This window comes from Drosophila persimilis, unplaced genomic scaffold (genome assembly GCF_003286085.1).
Source record: "Drosophila persimilis strain 14011-0111.01,24,50 unplaced genomic scaffold, DperRS2 tig00003933-arrow-pilon, whole genome shotgun sequence".
NCBI classification, from domain to species: Eukaryota; Metazoa; Arthropoda; class Insecta; order Diptera; family Drosophilidae; genus Drosophila; species Drosophila persimilis.
In genome coordinates, this window is record NW_020825706.1 from 114,702 (window position 1) to 141,286 (window position 26,585).

The 26,585-nt window shown below is 42.6% G+C and overlaps 1 protein-coding gene across 3 annotated transcripts in view; it reads left to right on the forward strand.

Annotated features, from left to right (window-relative positions):
- Window positions 1-26,585, forward strand: part of LOC6594042 (furin-like protease 1, isoforms 1/1-X/2) — an 85,374-nt gene that overhangs the window by 46,388 nt on the left and 12,401 nt on the right. The window lies entirely within an intron of this gene.

Below are 26,585 nucleotides of genomic sequence, written 5' to 3' on the forward strand. Positions count from 1 at the left end.
AGTTTTATGGGTTATTTAGCAGACGAGGAAGATTTACATATATATTTCCGAGTCTCAGAGGTGCTTCTGCTGCATGTCTCACTCACTCCCATTCTCCCCTTCTTTCGTTCTCTTGGTGTCACGTAGCGACACAGCATTTTATTGCTTTTCTATGCCCTTAGTAGCTAAATTAAGCTGAATTTTCCTGGTTTTTCATGATTTTCCCATGAACAGAACACTGGCTTAATAAAATTGAAGAGCTCGTAGAAAGGCGCTGTTAAAACTCGACCCAAATGTTAGCCCAAACATTCAAATTGAAATAACATTAACAGCGCCCCTCTATGCGCTCCTCACAAGCAACACCTAAGCTCAAACAACATTCAATGTAAACCTTACAGACCACTAACATTAGCCATAACATTCAATTAACAGTTCAGCAGCACTTTAACAGTGCCGTTCTATGCACTTCTTATGAGCATAGCAGGCGCGTTCATCCCGCCTTAACATTCAATTAACAGCTGCTGGGCATATTTTTAACAGCGCCTTTCTATGCGCTTCTAATGGGCTGCAGCTAAGCAGGCGCCTACATATGTCTGTATTAAACGATCGGTTCTTTTTTCTGCTGTTGGGTATTTTAATGTTCTGTCTCTCTCTACTATTAATCCTTGCTTTTTCCCAATTGGTTTCTCCTTTCTGGTTTTCTCTAATTTTGTCTATCTGTCATTCAATTTATTTCTTTGCCAGCCTCACTCTTTCTCCACCCTTTGTCTGTCCCTCCCATCAAATATCAGCAGTGCAACCCTCCCTCTCGCTAGCAATCAGTCTACCCCTTGAAGAAAGGGCATCAGAGCAGCAAACGTCAATGGGTTTCGCTTCTTTTTTTTTGTTCAACCAGCCAGCATCCAAAGGGACAGCACTTCTGATTGCTGAAAACAGGACAATGATAATAATAAATGAATTTTATAAATATTTTTTCAGTGCCTATTTAATATGGAATGGGTGTGCCGTCCTGCCGTCCTGTCGTCTACTGTAACTGTATCTCTTCATGTGTGTGTGTGTGTGTGTGTAAGTGTGGCAAATAAACAAACAAAAACACCAGACACAGACACACACACACACATGTGTGGAATGCCATTAAAATATGGCTTACAGTTGATTGGACAGAAAATTGTGTGGTGCAAGTTTTTTCCTGGCCGCCTGCCGCCACAGAGATATGCAACTTGTGTGTGGCAACTATGAAAACTTTTGGAGTTGACAATGTGTTCGGGTTGTGCTGCTTCGTTTGATGATTTATAGACCCAGGATGAACCTTATCCTTAAAGAGCCGCCATTTTGCATTTCACGCGTTTCTGCTGAGCGCTGTGCCAAGGCTCTCTGTCGCTGTCGGCTGTCTCTTATCCAGCATCCATTTTCCAATAAGCATCATTTGCATTTTCGATGGTTTTCCATTTCTATGCAAAAATCCTTTGAGGGAGAGAAAGATGAAAGCGGCGAAAGTACTGCCACGCCATAAAGTATGCAACACATTTTAAAGCTTAAGCCATTAAGATCTCTCTCTAGTCCTGCTCTCTATAATACCTTACCCCCCCTCCAACTGTCTCCCCCTGCTGCTCTGTCTCTCTCTCTATCTCTTTCTCGCTTCTGCTGTGTGTCCTCCCCCTTCTGTTCAGCTGCTGCTGCTGCTGTAAGACTCTTACTATGCTTGTAAGCAACTTCCGTTTCCGTTATCCGACGCGTCGTTTGTTCTGCCATTGTTGCCACTGCTGCAGCTCCAGCTCCAGCTCTCGCTCCAGCTGCTGCCATTGTTGTCTCCTCCTCCTGTTACGCCAAAACGTAACGTTAACAGCGCTAACGTGCTTACGCTACGCAACATATGCACGGGGACAGGGCACAGGGCACAGTGCACACCCAACTTTTGTGTCTTGTCTTGAAGCTTAAATGCATTTTGGGCAAGTTTATGAAATTGTTGTTTGTTGTTGTTGTTGTTGTTTTGATGCCACAACTCATTAAGAAAACAAAAGCTCTACACAAAAGTTGCCCCTTACCTTAAGAACCACCCTTCTACCTCTCCCGCCACCTTTCTCTTACTTTCTCTTAGTTTTTGCTATAATTAAGTTGACTTTATTACCTCCCCCAGCACCCCCCCTCCCCCACCCCAAACAAAATGTTGCACATTTGGCCTTGGGCTTTCCTGTTGTGCGGACCCCCCGGGGCTTAACCGCTCGAACATTTATTGAACTTTCATTATGGCCACTTTATGACCAGAAATTTCCTTATTACCTCAACAGCTGTTGGGCGGGAACTTTGCCCAATGTTTGGGGCGAGATTAGAGGTCACTTTCTGGGGTGAAGAGAGCTGTGGGAGGACATCGGGAATTATCGTAGCAAAAATACAGGCAGTAAAAAACACAGCCTGAAGTTTTTTAAGCAAAATTAAAATTAAAATAAAATAAATACAAATTTTAATAAAAACTATAAAAATTAAAAAATGATCATTAATATGAACATATGTATTTAATTTAAATATATTAATTCAAAATTAAAAAATATATACACATATTTCATATTTAAAATAAATGCATTGAAATTGTGTATAAAAAAGAAAAAATATATATTCTGTATTTAAATTAAATATTTTTATATTTCGACTAAATATATTTCCCCACAAATTTATATTTAGATTAAATATGGATATTACGAATTGTTTTATATAAGATATAATATAAAATATTGAATCTTAATCTAAATATTACCACAAAAAGTAATATATTATATTTAAATATATTTAAATTAAATATTTTCATATTTCGATTGGATGGATATGGATGGATATTTCCTCACAAAATTTAATAATTTCGTACAATATCTTTTAATGTATTTTTTGTATTTAGTTTTAATCCAATATCCGTATTCCAAAATTTTATATATATATTTTTTTTGTTTTTTTGTAAATTAAATATAATATAAAATATAAAATCTAATGAATCAAATTAGACCTTCAATTCAAAAATCCTATTTAAAATGATATATTTTCTAATATTATTTAATTCCACTAAAAGCTGCATATTTCCCTTAAATATGGCTGTATTTCTCTGTCCTATGTCAAATTTCTCTGGGTACTCCTTTTATAAATCTTTAAATGTGTGGATAATCATTTCTTAGTGGGCTCCAAACATCTTGTTTGGTTTCTTTTATATAAATATACCCGTATTTTTGATTGTTTCATTTAAGTGTTCCCCCGTCAGTCGCTTATTCTCACTTATAATTTACTTAGTTGCCCCCTTATCTCCCTTATTCGCCTCTCACGTTCCATCACTCAAATGCCCGTTACGTGCCACAAAATGGAATGCGTGCTCATGATTTCCACACACACACACGCACAGACACACAGAAAAAAAACGAGAAGCATGCCATACAATTGTGAGGAGTGTCCCTCCAGAGACTGTTTCCATTTGAATGCCTCTGCAGAGGGAAATTTAATATTTCTAATTTCGGGCCTCATATTATAATCCAACAAATCATTTTTGTTGTTTTGTTGGAAAGATATATATATACTTTTTTGGGCATTATCCATAAACAATGCACACGCTTCGCTGCAATTATGTGCGCAATTAGGCGTTGGGGCTAATTTTTATCAAATTTCTACAGACAGAGACAGCAGCAGCATCAGAGAGAGAGAGAGAGAGAGAGAGAGCGAATAGAGGCTCATAAATAAAGCTTAATGGCGAAAACAGTTGGTCAGCCTCAGGGGCGAAGTAGTGGGGTGGTACCGGGGTAGGCATTAAATTAAAAATTCCGCCCAATCTCTGGAGAAGGGAAGAGGCAGAGAGAGGGAGAGCGAGGGAGCGAGTAAAAAATATGTTGCCTACTTTTGTGGGCCCGTGCATAATTGGGCAGCATGAATAATATATTTGTATGCGTGTGTGTTTGTGTGTGTGTGTGTGTGCGTGAGTTGCTAGTTTGGCAAACGAGGCGTGTGCACAACATGCGTTTGCATAAATTCACGCTTAATTAGCTCTCACTACGCCCATGCCAAACCCCTTCCCTCCCCCCACCCACCTCTGGTACACACAACCACACATTCCCTCATGCCCCCGACACCCATTTTGCCAGCATGAAGCAAGTTGTAACGCTTCTAATTAGCGGTTACCGAAACACTTAAACGCGCTTAAATGTAATTTAATAAAATACTACAGTTATATTTATACATTCCACTGGGGGATATACTATACACTGTGAAGGGAAAGGTGTTTTGAATTGAGAAATATAGCTGGAAGATCCATCAATTTTTTGTTAGTCTTTCTTTGGAAGACATTATTTATGAAATATGTAGCTATAATCGGGAATGTAGTAGTTTTCCAGTCCAGAGCTAATTTTTTGCTTCCTTTTTCTTACTTTTGAGCACATTTTTTATCATAAGGTATATTTTTAAAGATTTTTTTTAGCAGAAAGGCTGTTTATGCCACTTCTAGGTGGCTTTTTTCCTTCGATATCTTAAGCGGAAGAGGCAGGGATTTTTTTTCTATACTCAAAAAATAGTCAAAACGTTTTTGTCGAGGCACACATGTAATCCAAGCGTAGAGGACATTAAAATAGAGGTTTAAAATGGAAGCAAACCTTGAGATGCCTGCTAATCTAGAGTATATAGACTAAATGGCTTTATCTGGGTCCAAAAAGCCCCATCTAATGCCTCATATTTGAGGTTTTTCCCTCCTAAATCTCTGCAAAATTAATTACCCCAAAAAATTACTAAAGGCTTGGATTGATAGCAGATATACCTCTACTACCCCTAGGCTGCCGCATCAGAGCATTTCCCCCAGTGTACCACAGTTCTACCCTGCAGCATTCTTATCAGAAGAAAAGCTAATTGGAGAACAAAATGTGGGGGAGGGGGGTAAAAAAGAGAGTACAGAATCCCGCAGCAGAAATTCAATTTCGTGTGTGTGTTGTTTGCGTTTTGGTTGCCATTATTAACTGGCTTTTTGGCGCAATTAAGGTGCCACCGAATCCCAGGCCCCACGCAGCGCATACGTGTACCTGTCTTTGGCGCATTTAGGTTTAATTTGCAGCTACAATTGCAGCAGCAGCAGGAGGGGGAGGGGGAGCAGGAGGAGGAGCAACAGGAGAGGAGAATACAGGTGGAGCAACAGGAGTGGCAGGAGCACACCTGCAGCAACAGTAGGAAACAGGAAGCAGCAGCAGAAAGTTACTCCAAGTATTTTGACTGCTAATGCACGCACGTTTTTGCCACAGGACGAACAGGCCACCGAGTTGTCCGTGTGCGGTGCGGTGCGGTGCGGTGTGGTGGTGCCTCCATCCAGTGTTTTCTCAACTTTTAACCAAATTGTTTAACTAAGTAGCAAAAGCGCATAAAAGCACGTAAGACAAATGCACACACCGAAGAGAGAGGGAGAGAGAGAGAGAGAGAGCGGGTAACACAATGAATCATCATTTATGGTGGATGATAAATTCTTTGGGAAATTTTCTAGAAGTTAGTTTTGCGGATAAACCACACACGGTAAAAGTGGAACAAATGGGAGTTTTCTTTTGGAAGATAAAATGCCATAAATCAAACAAAATTTGATGCTGAAAATATGCTTAAAATTGGTGTACATTTTGGTGGTTTAAGGGATATATCTTTTGTGCAATTGAAGGTCGTTAGAGGACGCATTTCATTTGGATTTGAGTACCTTTCAAGGGCACATTTCTGCTGCAGTTGAAGACTCCTTAAGAAATACATCTCTCCAGCAATCAAAGACCCCTTAAAGGCTACAACACTCCTGTAATTGAAGTTCATTAAATAAAAATCTCGTCTGCACTCGAAGACCCCTTAAACGAGTTTTAAATCTCTCAAAAATATTCATCTACATGCTGGGACTTCTATTCATTCTCCTCTTCAATTTCTCATTCAAATTTGGATTACACTATAATCTTCCTGAAAAGTTTCATTAGCAGGAAAACCGAATCAAATTAGTCGACCAATCATTGGCATAGAATCCCTGCAACACAAATCTGAAGAGAGAAACCATGTAAACCAAAAGACACGGACACGTACACTGGGATATACCAAATAGAGAAAGCAGAATAGAGAGAGGGAGAGTGGGAGAGGGAGAGTGGGAGAACCTTAACCAACTATTTAAATCTCCATTTGGGGATTCATTCGAACCATTCAACAGACAATGCATTTACCCTGCTGCTCCACGGCTATCCTTCCCTATCTTCGATGCATTTGTCATTGCAAATTGAATCCAACAACCAATATCGAAGGAGAGACCGTGCAGAGCAGAGCAGAGCTAACATGACAAATCATTTACTTATTATTCCCCTAAGGGTAGGGTAGAGTTTTCTGCATTTGACAGTGGGAGAAAGACCAGAGAAAAGAGGAGATTGTGCCACACAGAGAGAAAGGTAGAAAAGAGGAGGAAGTGCACTGCAGAGAGAGGGTGGAAAGGAGCACGGAAGCGCCACAGAGAGAGTGTGGAACGGAGGAGGTAATGCACCTCCAAGAAGTAGTGGAAAGGAGGAGGGAATATCCCAAAGAACAGTGGAGTAGAGGAGGTTCTCCCAGTGAAAGATAGAGCATCAGAGGATGCCTTAATGAAAAGTAGAGCAGTGGAGGTTTTGCCAATCAAAGGCAGAGCATCAGAGGTTTCCCCAGTAAAAGGTAGAGCATCAGAGTATGCCCCACCAATGGGTAAAACAAGAAATCAAAACCTCTAGACAAAACACGGGATTAGATAATGGTTTTCGTTCGACGGCAACAGAACGAACTTTGCTTAAAGCCACCTCGTTTCGCAGCATGATATTGGCAGTTGACCAAAAGAAAGGTGGCAGTGCCGAGGCGTGTTGGCTGCCAGTACATGCATTCCACTTGAGTGGACAATGCCGCAGCACCCTGCAGCACCCTGCAGCACCCACCCACTGCATTGAGCTGCACTCACATGGAAAGCGCAACTGAACAATTTATAGGATATCCAGAAGGAGGAGCAGGAAGGAAGGGAGGCTGGAGAAGCCCCGATAACAAGCTTACTCTCGTCCGTCGTGTCTGTCGTGTCTGGTGTCTGCGTCCCGTAAAATCTTATAAATTGCAAATCGAATTTAACGATAAACATCGGGATGGGATGGTGCCATATTGAAATCTGTGTGGCTCTACGGTTCATTGTTGGTCCACTTGGAGCCTGTTTAGAGCCCCCCTAGTCCTGGTAGCCCTTCCGCTTGTCCTTGTCCAATTGAGACTGATTGCATTTGTCAACTGTTGTCTGTGTCTTCGGTGTTCTTCGTCGAGTGAAACAAAACACTTGAGTCCTAGTTTAAGAATTGAATTGATTTCCAAATTGATATTAATGTATTTTCTTCTCTGCTTTGCAGGTGAGTTCTGAATAAACCATGAATATACCAACACATCGCCTCGGAATCAATGAAAGACGTAAGAAATAACCGACTTCGGCTTCCATCATCATCATCTGTCTGGCAAATATCAACATGTCTAGACCACTTTCTTTGCCCCTTGTCCTAGCTCTCACTCTTCCGCGGAAGCACAGGAGTCCCTCCCTCCCTCCCCCCCCCCCCCCCCCCCCCCCCCCCCCCCCCCTAGAACTTTGTTCATAATTTATAGATCCCCCCCACCCAAAGGGGAAACAAAAAACAAAAGTCCAAAAGACCAGACAGCGTGGCGACGACAATGACGATGGCAAACGTTTTCCAACAGCTGGAAAAAAGGGGTAACAGGCGGTGGGCACAGCAAAGGGAATATCTACTGGGTGGGGCAGGAACCCCGACTAAGGGATACCCTCTTGGGTGAATTTTTCAAGGAAAACTAGAGTCTCTTTTATGATGGAAATGGCGATTAGGAAACTGCTTAAATGAGAAGATATATCCTGGAATGAAATTCTTATTAATTTTTTAAAAGTATAAAAACTTATAAAAAATCTTAAATCCCACTTAAAAAAATTCTTATTAATTATTAAAAAAAATATTTTAAAATAATATATTTTAAAAACATTATAAAAAGGTTTTAATTAATTTATTACTTTTTTGGTCTGCTAAAAAATAATATAAAATATTAAAAATAATATATTTCCAAAAAATCATAAAAATATTTTAATTCATTTCACATTATTTTGTATCTTCTAAAAAAATAATATAAAATTATAATTAAAGTTTTAAAATTAATTAATAATTATAAAAATAATATAAAAATCTACTAAAAAATTATATAAAACAGTAAAAATAATATTAGAAAATTATGAAATAAATTCTGAGGAACTTCTAAATTCACGCATAATGCAGCAGCGCCCATCGGTCATTGATTGGTATTGATTGCGCCATTAAATCATTGATTGAAGCCATTTAAATTCTCCTAATTTCTTTGCTACCCTGCCACCTACAGGGTAGCCCCCCCAAAGAAAAAAAAGGCAAAAAAAGGGAGACAAAATCCCAACGAATTTCTGGCAGCCGAAAGTCAAAAACTAACTGCCTTTTGTTTGAGACCAATGCGCCATGTGCCCTTTACGGACACACAAACTCCTGTTTCTCGCTGTCTATGTGTGTGTGTGTGTGTGTGTGTGTGTGTGTGCCTAACGAAGTGTTAGTGTTTGTGTGTGTGCGTGACTCCCCACTGCCGTTCTCTCTGGCTTTGTATCCGTGTGGCACGTTCTACGGTTTAACCTTTTTTTTTGTTTTTTTTTTGCTACCCCTTTGGCCATATTGTTGCTCTGTTGGCCATATTCCTCTTGTTGCTATTGTTGCGGGCATAAATAATTCAGAACACACACAAAGCTACACAAAGATGCAGAGATACACAGATACTAGGAACTGGAACCTGGATACAGGCTTGAATCTGGTCATAGATACTCTCCGAAGAGTTGGCCTTTTCATTGTTGTGCCTTTTGACTTTTTAAATGCCTACTTTTTGATATATCCTTTTGTTTCGAGAGAGAGAGGGAGAGGCATGCCTGGAGAGAGACAGAGTGAGGGACAGTCAGAGAGAGAGAGAGTGTGAGGGATAGCTCCAGTGATTTGTAGGATATTTGCTTCCCTAACTCCTTTCTAAGTCGTTGATTTCTACAAATGCTGAAACCCACAAATTGTCTCTAGTTTAAACTTGAGAAATTCTTTTGCTGCCAGTAAATATTCCCCAAACTTTTGCTTTATGTAATTTTTAAACCACTCCTTAAGCCGTACACTGCTCTGTGTCATTTATATTCATTAAATACGTTTAAATTGTATATTAAATACTTTTCTTAAAATTATTAGATGTGTCTGGTCCACACTTTAAGCCTGGAAACTGTCGGGGAAAATTCATTTTCACATTTATGAAATACTTGCTGAAATTTCTAGCCAAAAAGTTGGCTCCTTGATTCCCACACAAAAATTGCGAGCACTTTTTCATGATTTATATACTCTCGGAACATTTGCACTGCTCAGCATTTTCCTCCACCTCTCCTCTGGCAATTATTTGGAAGCCAGTGTGTACCCACATACATACGAGTATATGTACGAGGATGGACATACTTTCCTAAGCGATTTCTCAATTTGCATATGTTTCCAGCAGTGGAGGAGCGAGTCCTTGAGGGACCCTCTTGAGTTCTGGCCTGGCCTGCCCTGTCCTGGCAGTCAATTTGTTAAATAAATTGAATTATGTTACAGTTTTTGGCAGTTTTTTGGTCGTATCGTTTCGGCCTCGAGTTGACCTTTTTTGTGGGGTCGTAGGCGTCTGGCTGCTGCTAATAAAATTATTCCCACATATGCGACAACTTTGATGGCCAGAAATCCGTTGCCATTTGGAGACGTGACAACGATATCTCCTGGGCTATCGTATCCCCCGGGCATATTGGACATTGGACAGCCAGTTAGGATCTAATTAAAAAGTTTCGGCCATGGAGAATGAAGAACTCCCGGAGTGGCTATCGGTTGAGAGCTTTTTTAGCGGTGGTTTTTGTTGAGAGACAACTTTTTGTAGAGTGTTGCCAAATTCAATGAAAGTCAATTCAAATTTTATTGATTTCTTTCTTTGGGGAAAAAAAAACTATTCACATGTGCTAGCAAAAACATATGTTAGGACTTTTTGGGGGATTTTTATGTAGCAGAACCACCATATAACCAGATGGGACTGAAGAAAAGTGGTAACCTGTTTGGTTACATCCAGAAAGCAGTTGAAAGCAGAAAGTTGAAAAACATATAGAAATGAATGTTAACCTGGGTGAATGGCTAAATAAACCGATACAAAAATGCATGTATGTCAGTGATGTAATTTATATTTTACAAATTTCTTTCCTTAGACCAAAAAAACCATTCACATGTAATCGCAAAAACATATTTAAATACTTTTTAGGGGAGTTTCATATAGCAAAAACCCAATAGAAACACATGACATTAAAGGAAAGTAAAAACGTGTGAAAACACCGATAGAAATTAATGTTAATTTGTGTGAATGGCAAAATAAACCAATACAAACATTTTTGGGTACAAACAACGTACCAAAGATCACCTACCGCGACGTTTAGTGGCGAATGGTAAAATACACCGAGAGTAAAAAATCGTCGGTGAAAACCCTATCGTGCTATAGCCGCCCCAACGCTCAGAGGATAAATTTCAGCAGAAAAGAATTAAAAAGTAAAACCAAAGCCAAAATAAATATCTCTTTCCTTCCGTTTGCATAGCCGGAAAAAAAATCACCGTGGAAATGAGAAATTATGGCAATGTGTGAATGCCACATAGTCCCCTCTGGGGGGCACGCATACCCGGGCATAATTAATAATGAGAGCGAACGGAGAGCGGAAGCGGAAATCCAATTACCATTTTTTTTCTTTTTTTTGTGGAAAAGCAAGAAAAGTTTATGTGAATTTTTTAAGCAAAATATAAGAGAAATTAACTCCATTTCGAGGGACATGTGGCATGCGTAATATGTGCGTGGATTTTAGTGCCACATCGTAAAATCCATAGCCTTTTAGGGGTTAAGGAGTCTAGAGAGAGGCAGAGAGGCAGAGAGGGAGAGGGAGATAAAAGCCAATTGACAAACTTCGGTCCTGGTTGCTCTTCGTCGTCTATTTTTTATGACTCTCTTCAGGACGCTATTAACGCGCGCTCATGGGCCTCGTCCCCGTCCTGCCAGTCCTGCGGCCTCCTAATTAGATTTGAGGCTGTACGGGTACGGGTCCTGTGGATGTCCTGTGGGAAGTGGCACCGCTTTTTTTTCGGGGGCAGCCAATTGGCGACCATAAAACGTAAGCGCAATAAACCCCTACTTTCTTTTCGGTTGGAAAGCATTGCTAATGGAAATTAATGTTGGGGAAAAAGGGCAAGAACCGAGGACTGTCAGAAAGGCGAGTCAAAGGACTGTCATTGGTAGTTAAATAGGGATAAAGTACTAGACCAGGACCAGGATGGCACTGCCATGGCAGTCCTTGGCGATTGCTGGGCACATATTCGTAAGTTACTTAATTAAGTTCCAGGTAAAGTTATGGGCCAACAAGTGATGTTAGGAGAAGGCCAAGAAAAGAGAGAGAGAGAGAGAGAGAGAGACAAGCTTAGCCCTTAAAGAGGTTATAGTAGTCGGCATCAAAGTTGGTTCCTTTTGGCTTAATTAAAGCATTTATGAAGGGGCAAAAGTTCACTTTGGCCAAGAGCTGCTTCAATCGTTTGGCAAAGTTGTTGGCCAAGGAAATTCAGTTGCTTGGAAGGGATTTGTAAGCCCTAATTAAGAGAGAGAAAAAGGGAAAAAGAAGTACTTGTAGTTATTGCAAAAGTTTAATGCTTTTAGTCTTAAAAGGAGGATGGAAAATCGAATAGATTTCCCATAGAATTACACAGGAAATTCCCCCAGAATATCTTTCAAATCTTCCATAAGTTTATCTTCCTTTCAGTCTCAAAATTATATCCCAACTTTAATCGACATTCCCTTGAGACAACAACAGAAGTGGTTCGTGGTTTTCCTACTCCTTTTTTTTTTGGAGAGCCACTCATACCCCAAACCGAAAGCTAGCCGCAGAATTCCCCCACTGATATATTTACCTTTCATCGAATGCACCATAAAATCCAACAGAGTTTTCCAGAAGAGGAAAAACAAACACCAGAGCAGAGCAGAGCAGAGCAGAGCAGAGCAGAGCGGGGCAGGGGCTGACACGGTCCATGGGGCAGAGCAGAGACCGTTGTGTCTGTGTGAAAACTGCTGCTGAAAAGCGACTTTCAATTAATATACGAGTATGCGAGTGTACGGGAATTGAGAGAGAGAGAGAGAGTGAGAGAGAAAGAGGCGTTTAAAATTCGCCAACAGTCGGCGGCGCCCCTTTAACAGGCAATAACGACCGGGGAGCCAAAAGCCACAGGCCAAACACGCACATGTCCTGTAAAGTCCCCCTGCCCGGTGCCCGGTGCCCGGCCTGTGTTCTGTCCTCCTGTTCGCACCATTTTGTATGTATTTTTTTACAAAAAATACTTTCAGAGGAACACGCACTTGTCCTTGTCCCTGCCACCCCCCAGGGACTCGTAAATTGTGCATTTTCTTCATTGTTGCTAATTTATATGACACGCCAGAGAGAGAGAAAGAGAGAGAGAGAGCGGGGAGAAAGTGCAGACAGGGCGAGGGATCATCGCCGGATAAGGCGCTAATCCAAAGCAAATAATGTGCTCTGCCAAAAATTGCATGTTTCATGGCCCCCCAGAAGGGCTGCAGAGCTAGAGCTGGAGAAAAGCTAGAGAATTGAGAGCGAAAAAGAAAAAGCAACCCAACAAAAAAAAAACGAGGAATGGGAGAAGTAAACCGAAAGCACGTAACTTTTGGTTAACCAAATGGAATATGACGGTGCTCCGGACCCTCCACCCCCATCTCAGAGGAGAGAGAGAGAAGGAGGGAGGACGAGTGAAAGGGAGACCTGCTCCCCAGGCGCAATTCCACCCACCGATTGGCCTGTTGTGTTGGTTCAAATTACCTGAAAGTCCTTTTGGGCTTTTGAGTTGTTACACACACAGACAGAATGCTGCAGGGCCACTAAGGGCGGAAGGATAGAAGGGTGGATGGGTGGAAGGGTGGACTACTGCAATTTGCTGATTCTTGGATTTGGGAATCTCTAGGAATATGATATGCACATGCATATACGGGTATTAAGTGGCATAAGAGAGGGCTTAGCGGAACAGAACAGAAAGGAACCGAACGGAACCCTTGGCTGATGGCAGAGGAAGAACATTTTGTAACAACAGGAAGCAGAGATTAAGGGAGATTTCCTTCTTGGCTGTTGGCGGGGAAAAGGCAGGGAAAACTATTATTATTATGGGTGGCAGAGGTTCTGTGACCCATTTTTGGCTCCCTAATCGATGTTTTTATTGGCTCCAAATATGTTTCTCAGGGGGAAAAAGCATGGAAATCTTTTAGGGACTAAGAAGGACATTCGGGGGGTAGAAGTATCTCCAAGAGAAGTCTTTCGTTGAAAATTCAAGAGATAAATGTTTAAAAAAATTGAAATTTAATGCATACAAAATAATTAAATAATAATGCAGATAAACAAATATAGAAATGTTGTATAAAATAATATAAAAGAAATATAATAATTAAATATTAATATATAAAAAAAATATAAAAATATTGTATAAAATAATATTAAATAAATATAATAATAATGAAATATTCATATGTATATACAAAAAGTATACAAATATTGCATAAAATAATATAAAAGAAATATAATAATAATTAAAAAAACAAAAAAAATAATGTATATAAAAAAATTCACAAATATTGTACAAAATAATATTAAATAATAATAATTAAATATTAATATATATTATATATATGTATAATATAATATAATATAATATTAATAAAAACTAAATAATAATATATACAAAAGAATATACAAATATTGTATAAAATAAACATAATAGAAACTAAAATAAAACTACAAAAATAGGTAATAATTAAGCATGCTTTAATTTCGGTATAAATTAAGTATTAATTTCATATTTAATTTAACATTTAAATGCCCTTAAAACTTCTTTGTCTATACCCCCAATGTTTCACCTTGATAGTGTGTATCTCCCTCTCTCTCTCTCTCTCTCTCTCTCTCTTTTCCCATTCCTCTAACCACAATTACTTTCCCTAATCACAGTTACAATTCTTAAACCACAGAAACGCCGAGGAGCCAACAGCCAACAGGCAACAGCCACGTACTCGTACGAGAGCAGAGCATGAACCTAATTACCAAGTTTCCAAATCTAATAACTTTATGGCTCTCTGTCTGTCTGTGGCTTTCGCTGGCAAGTTGCTGCCTTCCACTCGGACACAATCCGCTTAAGTCTGCAGTGAAATTTGTGTGTGAATTAAGAGATTTTTATCCTCCCTCCCTCCCCCCGCACCACACATGTGCCATGGAAAAAGATGAAAACTCATTTGGACATTACATCGGCCAGGGGATCTGCCGTTTTCCCTCCTAATCCTAGACCAAAAAACTTTGTTGCATTATTTCAAGACAAGTTTTGAAATAAAAATGAGGCAAAAAATTGTGATGGAGGGATATGTGAACAGAGAAGGGAGGACGGGATGTAGAGGAAGGACTGCTGGCTGCAGGCTGCTGGCTGGCTGCTGTGCCACATTGTATGAGGTGCTGGATGGTTACTATTTTTGCATGGCAGCCCAAAAGTTGAAAGAATATTTAGTGTCTGGCCATAAACTGAACAATTTGCTGTCAAATTATGCCTTTGAAAGGCACGGCACGAGTTTCAGCAGAGAGCGGGCTCTATGGTGGGTTGTTCATTGTCGTAAAAAGCACATGAAACTGTGGGGCAACACTTGAGGCAAGCACAGAGAGAGGGGCAGCCGAAAGTATATGCAACATTTTTGGACATTTTTATGGTAGCAACGGAAATGAGACGACGAGGACTGGACGGGGAGGCAGCAGGCACTCTTTCAAGCTATTTATTGAACAACAAAGGGGGGTGGAGAGTGGGAGGGGGGAGGGGGATGCACTTAACATGTGTGAAAAATGCGTTCAAGGCAAAAAACCGAAGGAGCCCCAGGTATAAGGTCCGTTTAGTTTTCCACAATCTCTCCATGTATGTGTGTGCGTGTGCGTGTGTGTGTGTGTGTGCCTCTGTTTTCCATTTTCCCGCATTCTGTTTTTCCGCTTCGTTGTGGCGTTTCGCCTGGCAAATTGCCATACAGTAAAAAAAAAACGAAACAGAAACCGTTTTCAAGCCCCACAAAATATGCAACATACAAAATTTGTGCATGCCATGGCTGTGCGCCAGTGTGTGTGTGTGGCATGCCCCACAAAACCATGTTAAAATGTGGCGCATTGCATTTTCTTCCACAGCTCTCGGATTTTTTGGTTTTGAATTAAACAACGCACGTATTTCACACCTTGCCACCCCCCCGCCAAGAACTTTAGGGGGGTGGTGGGGCGGTGAGGCCTGGAAATGGAAACCTTGAGGCTAAACCAAACGCGTTTACCCATATGACTGACGACTGACGACCGACGACTGACTGAATGAACCTAACCGACTGAAGTGGATTGGATGGCTGAATGCCTCGCTGGTTCCTGGCTCCTGGCTCCTGGCTCCGGGCTCCCGGCTCCTGCCTCCTGAAGGGAAATGAGTGATAATTGTGTGATGCACATGAGACGAGTGTTTGGCTTGCACAGGTGCACACGGAAAACTGCAATAATTTCCTCATGCGAGAAAGCAATTTAAATTCCATTTTGCTAGAGTTCCCACATTTCCACATCCTGCCCTCAGGAGGGGGGGGCTGCCCAAATTTAATTTGATTTTAATGGCAATTATATTTCGAGATGCTAGAAACTGTGGGATGTCCGGTTAGGTGGTTTATGGCTGAAACAGTGCTGGAAAACAAGGCAAAAACTGGAACTATTTGGAGCTGTAATACATTTCTTTTCAGAGTACTTTCCCAAGGCACAGCATTTGTTTGAACCAACCGATCGCACTCGGAACAGCCAGATACGACATGTTTGATGGCGAAGCAGAGGTTCGATCATGTTCCATGCCAGCCAGGCCCTTCTGAAGGCAGACACACGCCCATGCATGTGTGAAAGATACTTTCCAGTGGCGCTCGAACCAGTGCTACCCCTTCGATCGTACCATGTTACAAAAAAACCCCAAATTAATGATCAAACCCCGGGCAATACCTTACTTCTTATGGAGGTTATATTTCCTATAGAATCTTAGATCAGATACTGCAAATGGAACACTAAATCGATCTTCCAATGGGCATAGTAACGATGTGTCAATCCAAGGCCCCTTCCCTAACCAATTGCCTATTTTCCCTGGCTCTATTTCCCCTTGTCTCCAGGCAATCCTTTTAGACACACAAGCAGCATGTTGACTGCTTGTGTCGCCTTTCATTTGTAGTCTTGTGTCCCCCCACTTTTCCTGCCAGTCACGCACAACTTTCACTGATTGTTTAGACTGCCAACGCGCAACGCGTCGCCTCACCTAAGTATGCAACAAATTGTTGTTGCAGCTGGTGCACCCCCAAACCCTCTCTGTGCTCTGTTTTTTTTTTTGGCACTTGACTTGTCGTTGGGGGGCCCCTGCTCTGTCACCTTCTGCTTAACTTGCTTTAGTTTCCACAAAACTGGGGCTGCCATGAGTGCACTGTTAGGGGTTAAGGGGTTAAGGGGTGAAGGGTTCACCTGGTAAGCCGTTAACGTGACGCGTCGCCGAGTGTTGACAGTGTTTTAAGTGCTTGTTCGGAAGGAGGAAGCCTCGTGGCTTCCCCCGACTTTTCGCTTCATTAAGTTCCGCATTTTCATTGCGGTTTTTGGCCCCACATGCAGATATTCCATCCCCCTTTTGACTTTAGTATTTGGGCCTGTCTTCTGCTTTTTATTTTTCTATATTTTTTGGGGGATTGGGTCCTCAGTTTTTGGCATTTTTCTGTGGCCTTGCTTCCACTGCTTTGGCTTTTCCTTGCCCCACCACTGTTTTCCTCCAGCTTTTCCACTCTTCTGCCTCTTGTGTGTCTGCGTGCCTCCGTGGCTGTGTTTATTTAAGACAACATAAATTTCCATCTTGATCCGTTGCGGCAAAACTTTCCTCATCATTCACATTCGCTTATTTTGCTCAGTGAACACTAGAGCCACTCTTTTGCCATACTTATTTCCGGCTTTCCCCATTTCCACACTGGGGGCTGTGGCTCTGCATTGTTCCCTCGTTTTCAGCACAGCTTTTCATGCACTCCTCAGTCACTGCTTTTCGTACGCTCCAGACACTGCTTTTCCCACTCCTCAGCCACTGCTTTTCCTACTCTCGAGCCACTGCTTTTGCTACTCCTCAGCCACTGCTTTTGCTACTCCTCAGCCACTGCTTTTCCTACTCCTCAGCCACTGCTTTTCCTACTCCTCAGCCACTGCTTTTGCTACTCCTCAGCCACTGCTTTTCCTACTCTTAAACCTCCGTTCTTCCCACTCTCCAAGCCCCCGCTTTTCCACTGATTTACTCCCTCGTTTTCAAATAGATTTTTCCGGTATTTGAATTTTTTTATTATTTTAGGAAATTATACGAGGCCCCACCCCTCCCGTGACTCTCTTCCATGTCTAGACGAAGAGCAGGGAAGCGCCCAAAAAATGGCAAAAACTTTGCCGCGGTATTAGTTCATTATTTCGCTATGTGTGTGTGTGTGTGTGTGTGTTTGTGTGTGTGTGTGGGTGCTTCCTAATTTCCGTTATCGCCTTGGGGCCAGTCAAATTTGCTTCTCGCTTTTTTCGGGTGTATTTTATTTCAACATAAATCTGAAAAAGCTTTTCCTTTTGTTTCCCTTCCGATATCTGATTTCTGCCCTCAAGGGTCGTAGCTGTTTAAATTTATGCCCCAAAAGAGGATGTGTATGGGTCTGTGTGTAGGTGAGGGCTATATTTTAATTAGTTTTTGCTCAAAAAAAAAAATAATGACCTTTTGGCTTTATCTATAAATTTTGATTGGAGGCGAAGCCAGAGAGCAGCCACCACCCACTGAAAAGCAAATTGAAACCTCAACACCCGTGCCACCCGATCCACCCCTCCGCCAAACAAATTTGTATTTTCCTTTATTGGAAAAACTACCACCCCGCCCCCTCCTCCCCCCGCTTAGACCAAGCGGCAGCTCAACAAATTTTGATTAATGCGTTTCAATAATAATTTTTTGCCATTTTACCCTCGATGGGTGGGAGGGGGTGTGGAATAGAGAATCCCCGTGAATTCGTTTCACATTTGCAACATTTGCACTCTAATGGTTTCATTTCGTTGTGCCACGGGGCACGTGGAATGAATTGCAATATGCCACCCCCGTTTTGTGGCAGGCGCAACGCTCGTCGAATAATTTGTTATGGAGTTACTTGCGATTTTCTAGCCGGGTTCGAAAAGTTTTTCAATCATTGCAGATTGAATCCGAACCGAGCGAAAAATGCACATGAAACAATCCAGAGGGGGAGGGGGCTGTTAAAGAAGAAACTATAAAGCACTTGAAGGGATACAACCCCCCACTCTCTCTCGCTCTCCCTCCCTCCCCCTCTCAACATTAATTGTTTTCCCTGGCAGTCTTTTGTTTAAAAACTTTTTTAGCTTCTTCCAACAATTACATTGTTCCTCCTCCCCCTGCCCCTGCTCCTGCCCCTTCCCCTCCTCTTGCATAAGTTTTAAGTAATTTAACTTCTGACGAGCTTTTCCTCTCCCTCCTCCCTTGCCCCTCAAAAAAGATTTTATGCAAATTTTCGCTTTAGAATTCGCTTTTTTAAGCGTTTTCGAATTGTTCTGGCTGCCAAAAATTTCCCCAAAGCCCACTCAAGTGTAAATTGATTTTTCTGTAAAAATATAATTTAAATTATGGAAAAAAAAAATCCTATTCCACTTTTTATCTGGGAAAAACTTATACAAGTTCTCTTTCAGTTCTCTTTGACTGCCAGAAACCCCATTAGTATTTCCATAAAATATCCTAGAAATAAAAGCAGCAGCCATACACATAGAGAATTCTATGGAGAGGAAAAAAAAGTCGGCCACTCAGACGACGATGACTCGTAAAGTGGCAAAGGACCTCCACCGCCCACACTTGTGCTTTATGGGGTAACCCTTGCCCACCCACACCCACACATCCTGTATTTATGATTATTGTTATTGTACTACAGGTACGATATATATATATATATACATATGTGTATGTGTATATCCTGCATGCATGACGCCATCTTGCGTGCACCTGATGTTGTTTTTCCGGCTGTCGGAGTCAATTTGTGTCAGCCATAAAAATAGTCGGAGAGGCAGAGGCAGCGGCGGAGGCAAGGAGAATCGTGTTGGATTAGTCGTTGGGGGAGTTTTGCAGGCGGAATGCATTTATTTTAAGTTCAATCAAAGACCGGCAACAGGACGCTGCCAGGGAACGCATTTATTTGCTAAAATTCCTCGCCATCTGGTATTTGTGAGGGAGCTATTTTTCTGCCAAAGATTTCCAAGTATTTATTTCCGTGGTGCTCTTCCAGCTGGCTTTCTTCTACTTTTCAGCAGCTTTTCTTCCACACCTCTCCAGGGCATTGGAATTCCTCTGACATTGAGGTGCAATGAAAGCAGTCTAGGTCCTGCCCCGCCCCGCCCCGCCCGCCCTGAAGTATGCAGCATGTCGTGAATGCCTCTCCTCATGTGGCATCTACAGAATGTGTCTTCAATGCATTCGTTTTTGGGAGTATGCCTTTAATGAGACAGAGAGGCAGAGAGAGGGAGAATGGAAACCAATTACCCTGGCACCAAAAAAACAATAGAGATACAGAGTGGAAAAGTGGAGAGAGGAAAACCTAATTTCAATCAATTTGTGCCCCTAACAAGCGACAGATTGCCAACCTAACGAATCAATTTGATTTCCCAAAGAGGAAAAAGACAAAAGAAAAGCGTCGACAAACGGCAGCAAATTTCGCATTTCATTACAAAACTAAAGGCAGTCGCCGTCGCCGTCGCAGTCGCAGAGATGTGGGAAATTTGGCAAACAGATGCGGGCTTAAAGGGTTTAAGGGGGTGTAAGGGGCAGAGCTTTCACACAGCTTGCACTCAATCGATTTGTTGCAGTTGCAAGGAGCCTGGAGGGAGTGATGAGAGTTGGAGGCATCGTTCGATGCAGCAGTAGCGGGAGCCGAAGGAACAGAAGTGGCATCATTACTCAAGCAAATGGGGTCATCACCAGCAACCCAGAGTCGGTCGAAGGGTCGGGCCAGGAGTTCCGACTACCGACTACCGACTGCCGAAACAGGCCAGACAACAAGTGCAATCAATTTTCGGGGTAAAAGGCAATGCGAATGCATTTCCTCACTCATTCATCCTCAATCGCCCAATGGCCGTGCCCCATGGCCTGATGCTGGCAATTGAAATGCAAAAATATTTGGAAATTCCATTGGATCCACAGCCACTGGCCGGTCGAGGCGCGGGGGGGGCGGGGCAGGGAGGAGTCGAGTGGATGCGGTGGAAGTGCAACATTCTTGCAGCTAATGAGCATATCCTGTGGCGCCCCTCCCCCTCTCCCCCCGTAATTATAATGCACTCCCTTTAAATGCTCATCGATTGGAAGGAAGATATCTTCATGATTGACAGATTCCCATGAAAGCCAGGCCTCTCCCCGACCAGCAGTGGTTTGTGGGATTGATCGGAGTGGACTGCAGTTCCATAACCCTTTATCCAATATTCTTTCTTTCAAACGCAAACATTACTGACAATTTCCACTCGCTTTTACCGACATTTTCCAGTCCCCAAACCAAAAAAGAAAACCGACTGACAGTCCAAAAGCCAATAAATTCCGTTTGCTGTGACTGTGTGTCCTGTGTGCTCCTCTGTGTGCACCTCTGTGTGTCTTGGATGTTTGCTAAAGGACGACGGTGGTCCATGCAGGTGCAGCAGGACCCCTGGACTGCAGGACTGCAAGACTGGGAAATGGCCAAGGCGGCCTTTTATTTTGTTGGCTCTCTCTCGCTATGCAAATGGAGCTCCAGTTTATTCCTCGCTGATTTTTCCACAAAATAAAGAATTGGCTTTATAAATGGCAGGTTTTTTCTCCCAGCAGCAAGTGATTCATCAAATGCTGCACTTCCCCGAGAGAGAGAGCGAGAGAGACTTACTGTCGTTTTGTTTGCTGGGAAAATATTCCCCATTAAACCCATTTGGGCATCAAATCTCGACCACTTTCGGCGTGCATTTGCGATGGGTTGGGATGGTTGGGAAATTATCAATTCATTTGGAATATTAATTGTTGTAAAAAACCATCATTTAAATGGCCAATACGTGTACTCGTCGACATTTGTCGGTATTGTTATTACTGCACTTGAATTCGAACATTAAATGCGCGAGGAGTTACATTTCATACGTGAAGCAATTGAATGGCCATCAATTAATATGAAAGCACACAACACATTTGTTCCTGTCCGGCCCTGTCCGTGCCTGTCCTCCTGTCCGTGCCTGTCGTTTGGTTCTCTGTTCTCCTGCTGTCAATGCCATTTATATTTCCCAGCCACACGGCCCGCCTGCCACACGCTTTGCTGCATAATTTAATATCAAATTACTCCAATGAGGGGAGGTTGGTTTTTTTTTTCAATTAATTTTCAACAATAAAGTACTGAAGGGGGGGGGGGGGGGAGTGAAAATTACATTTACCGCATTCATTTAAAAGAATTTTCACATCAACAAATGAGTCGTTAATCAGTGGACGGGAATGGCGGCAAATCAATAAAAATAATAAATGCGGCAGCAACAAAACTATATTTATTTCACCTATGCAGTGGCTTGCAAACTGTGAAGAAAGGCGCTTATGATAAAACTGTGGAACAAGCAGAAGCAGAGCCTCGAAGCTGAATTTCGGACTACTTTATGGTCAGTAGTTGCTTCCCAACTGTAGGGCGAGCAGTCTCTGTAGAACTGTAATAAAATTAAAAGTTCATCAACAGAAATTATATGCCTTACACATATGTACACTCGATGTAAAACTGTGCTCAACCAGTCGCTCTAAAACTGTACTATGTTTCAGCGGATATAAAACTGTGTACCCATTCGGTTATTCTAAACCTTTACTAAATTCTGTGAATGTAAAACTGCGACCAATCAGCTGTTCTAAAACTTTAATAAGTCCAGCTAATGTAAAACTGTAACCAACCAGTTTCCCTAAAACTGTATTCAGTTCAGTTTGGTGGTGGCTAAAAGTGATGCTCGAACTGTAAATAGCCCAGTGGATGTAAAACTGTAAGCCCGGCTATTTCTAGACAACTGTAAACGTTGGGCAAGCAGTTACTATAACAGTGCAGTGCAGACAGTCCCTGTCCAACTGCAAGTCAAATGACACCCAAATCTGAATAAATTCTTATTGAAATCCGAAACTATCCCATCATCATCCAGCATATCTTCCATCTCTATCCGCAACATCTCCATTAGGAGGGATATTTGCAAGGTCCAGAGGACACGCTTGTTTGTTTTTTTTTTTGTTTGTCGGACTCCTTTGGGGTATGTCCTAAGTGCAGCCAGGCACTCTTAAACTTCGCCGGCTTTGGTCTAGCAGCAGCAGCAGCAGCAACCCTCGTAAGATGAAGATTTGCCAAAAGAGATATGTATTGCTCCCCCAATTGCTATAAAAACAGAGGGAGAGTACTCGTGCCGAGTGGGTCTCGGCTCTCGAAAAGGTCACAAATTTACAACAGCTGATCCTCTGGGTTTATTATTGAATTTTCTCTGCTGTGTGTGATGTGTGCCACCCCCTCGGGGGACAGTTTTTGCAGAGGGTTGTGGGCCTTTTACCTGATTGGAAGGAAGGCCAGAAAAAGGACGACAGACGGACCGACCGACCGCCCCACAGGCGCACAGTCATGGTCGATGGTCGTCGTCTCAATCTTTTGCTCTTCCATGGAAACAATTATGTATTTTGGGTGTCTAAGAGATTTCCATTTCCTGCTTCGCTGAGGGTAGGATTTTTACCCCTGAGGCTGCACCTTTGCGGAAAGGAAAGAATGGAAAGGAAAGCAGGGGGAAAACAGTTTTGTTTATCCTGCCATAAAAGTAGCCCCCGGGTTGCGGCCACATGATGGAAGTTTAGCGTATGGCTGGAAAATGTTTAACCAAATGAAAAATACCAAGGAAACGACCGAGCAAGAACGAATCCATAAATATGCAATGCAAAGTGCGTGGGCCCTGCCCTCGAATGGGCATAACTTTTGGTCGCTCCCTCAACTGTTGTTTGGCACAAATTGTCGCCATTTTCTATAAATATTTTAACAAAAGCCGAGCAGAGCGAAAACTTAAAAAACAAAAACCAAGAAAAAAACCAGGAAAACATTTTCATTTTTATGGCATCGTTGCTCTGACGAGGGGAAACGGAAACAAAGGGCAAAACAACACACCGGAACGGCATCCAATATACATATGCAAATGGTGAGGTGACACTGGTTGGGTGAGGGGTGAAGGGACTCCCGCAGAGTAGTTTCTCTGGGGATCAGAAGTGGAAGTACTTTGGAATATGCTAATGCAAAAGGGGATTATTCTCTCGAGTAAACTGATGGATGTCCCAAATAATGAGAAATTTATGTGTTTTAGTACTCATTTTGGTCGTGCAACATGCAGCAGTGCACCTCTGTCGGTTGGGGAAAAGGTTTTCTGTATTTCCGCCTGGAAAAAGGCCTTCAACAGATTGATTCCACATGAAATAGTGGGAAATTTATGTGTTTTAGTCCTCATTTTGGTCGCGCAGCATGCAGCAGTGCACCTCTGTCCGTTCGGTGAAAGGTTTCCTGTATTTCCGCCTGGAAAAAAGATTGATCTCACATGAAAACTGGACAAAGAAAATATGAAAAATCCTCGGATCAATATACAAATAATTCCCTGCCATTAAGTCTTTAAATATTCCCGGTTTTTTTACGACTGTTGAATTTTTTGTAGCCCGTTTGGAGAGTGGCTGTAGGCAGTGGGTGCCTGGTACCCCCCGCAGTCATCTTTCGCTGCTGTTGACACCTTTTTCACACACACACACACACACACACACACACACAGGCCTTAACTGTGTGACAGTTTACAGCTTGCCGGAGCCCGGGCGGCACTCACTTGGTGGCACTCGGCGCCCCACCCGAGAGCGCTTCAGGCCTCTCACCTGCACCTGTCACAGGCGTTAACACTGTGTAATATTTTGCCCGTTTGGGAGCCAAGGAATCATCGCACGAGCACGAGCACCAGTGCCTTCCCAACCGCCCACTTAATTGAAAATCCAAACTGCATTTCCCTTGAGTGTGGGGGGTGGGGGGAGTGGCAGCAGGGGTTAAATTAATTAGCTGCTAATTAAATGGTGCACATATTTATATACGAGTAGGGTCTGGCTTCCTGTCTGGCTGCCACCTGGAGGATCCTCCAGCAGTGCTCCTTCCTTCATTTGCGGTGTTTAAAAATTAACCATTTTCATTGGCTCGCTTTTTTTCCTATACTTATAAACCGCATTCAAGTCACATTGAGGGTCTCTAATCCCGCCCCTCCCTCTTTTAGCCATTTATCAGAGACGCCGCCGAACCGCCGTGGCGCTCTGCATCCCCACGAGTTGATTAATTAAATTGTTGACAATTTTAAAAGCTTCCCCATGGCGGAAACGAAGGCATTATTCACAGCTTAACATATCCCTCTTTCTCTGTTTCACACTAGCTTTAGCTCCCTCTTTTTTACACTCCCCTTTAGCTCCCACCAGCATATAGCTCCCCCTTAGCTCCCTCTCTTTCACACCAGCATATAGCTCCCCTTTTGCTCTCCCTCTCCCTACTTCTTTTTTGCTGGGAATGCTTGCCCCTTGGTTTTATTGCTTTCCATGGTCCATCCATCGTCCATCGTCTGTTGTCGGTGACAAATGCACTAGAAAATTAGCTTGCTCTTGCGGTTTGCTGAGGATGAAAACTGGCCACGAGGGTGGAGGATTCAATAAACAACTTTGGGTATTAGAAACTGTAATCAGCAGGACACTCTCCGCCATCCATCTCCCACAGGTCTAAGCCATATGCTCTGCGCTGTCACTCATTGAGTTTGATGAGTCTCCACTGAGAACGCGAGCCAGCGGCCAATGGCTTGTAAAAGTTAATATTCTGGGACTCTCGACCCCCATACCCACTTGCCATTAATTTATCTGTACGTGCAATGCTGTGTGGCACTTAAATTTGATTGGAGACAGCGACAGGAGTCGACAGTCGACAGCAGCAGTAGAGTGTGTGTCGTTCCATAAGTCAATTTTAATTGAAACCGCAACAAAACAATTAAAACTAAGCCCATGGCCAGTCCTAACCACACGTTTTACCGTTTTTGATACCCTTTAAGGGTGGGTATGAGGGAGTCTTGGCTTGGAGTGACGGGCGAGGCTAGTGAGCCGGGGGTAGGCGCAAGGGCAAGGGCAAGATCATAGTTTTTGCTGATTTTTTATAAAGAAACTAGTTTTTTCTAGGCAAAAAAAGATATAATATAAGAAAAATATGTTAAAGCACATGTCTTTGTGGGAAAAAGTTATTTTTTTTTAGGGAAAATTTCAGCAAATGTGACAAATTGTGGTCTCATATGTTTACAGATGGTTCTTCCAAGTTTTGCCTCATATTAGAGACAGCTTCCATGAGAACTAGTCTTTCTTTAGGGCATTGCTTAATTGCTTAGCTTCCACCTTGTCTCTGAAAGAGTATCCATGGCTTCGCCTTTCACAGACAGCCCTGCTTTTTCCCGTTTTATGATGATATCCTAAGGGTCCTCTCCCCTCCATTGCGTGTGTGTGCTGTCTGCTGAGAGAGAGAGAGAGAGCGAGGGAGCAAGGGAGCGAGGTATTAACTTAACTTTTTCCACCAAACTCAATTAAAATGTTGGACAAAAATTGCATATGCATGGCAGCAGGCGGAAAGTAAACAAATCTATTCAAGTGTCTGTGTGTGTATCTGTGTGCGTGTGTGTGTGTGCTGCATAAATTAATAAACTTGATAGAGGGATATGTGTGGGGGGGGAGGGAGGGATGGAGGCACTCCACGCAGAGCATAAAAACTAAACGAGCTTTGAGGACTGAAGAGGGGCCACACGTACGTGACGCCAAGGGAGGAGATAGTGAAAGGCAGCCAGAGGTAGAGCGGATGTTAGTTTCATAGAAAGAGAGGGAGAGACAGAGCGGATGCTGCTGGAGCGAGACAGAGACGGGGAGCTGGGAGTAGCAGCAATTAAAATTTTAGTAGTTGCCCAGCCGCGTGGCATGAATGCGGGGAGGGGTGGGGGTATCCATAGGGAGCGCTGGTGTCAACACGTATGCCTCCCCCCTCCCACCGCTTTGCTCTCGAGTCCTATCCTATTAATGACAAACACATGCCACACACAGACACAGAGAGGGAGAGAGGAAATGAGAAGAGGCAGAGCCGCTTCCGGTGTTGCCAAATCGACAGCGACATCCTCCTGCTGCTGCTGTTGCTGTGGCAGAGGCATAAATAAATTCCGTGTTGCATACTTTTATGCGTTTACCTGAAGGCCCACTGGCAGACGGAAAGGGCCTACTCTTGCCAGGGTATGCTATAGAGTAAGGTGAGGTCTGTAGAGATCTATAGGTGGAGGTACCTTGATCGCAGCGCTGACCAGGCTTGTCGAATCGAACAGTTATGTACACGACATGTATGTTGTTTTTAGT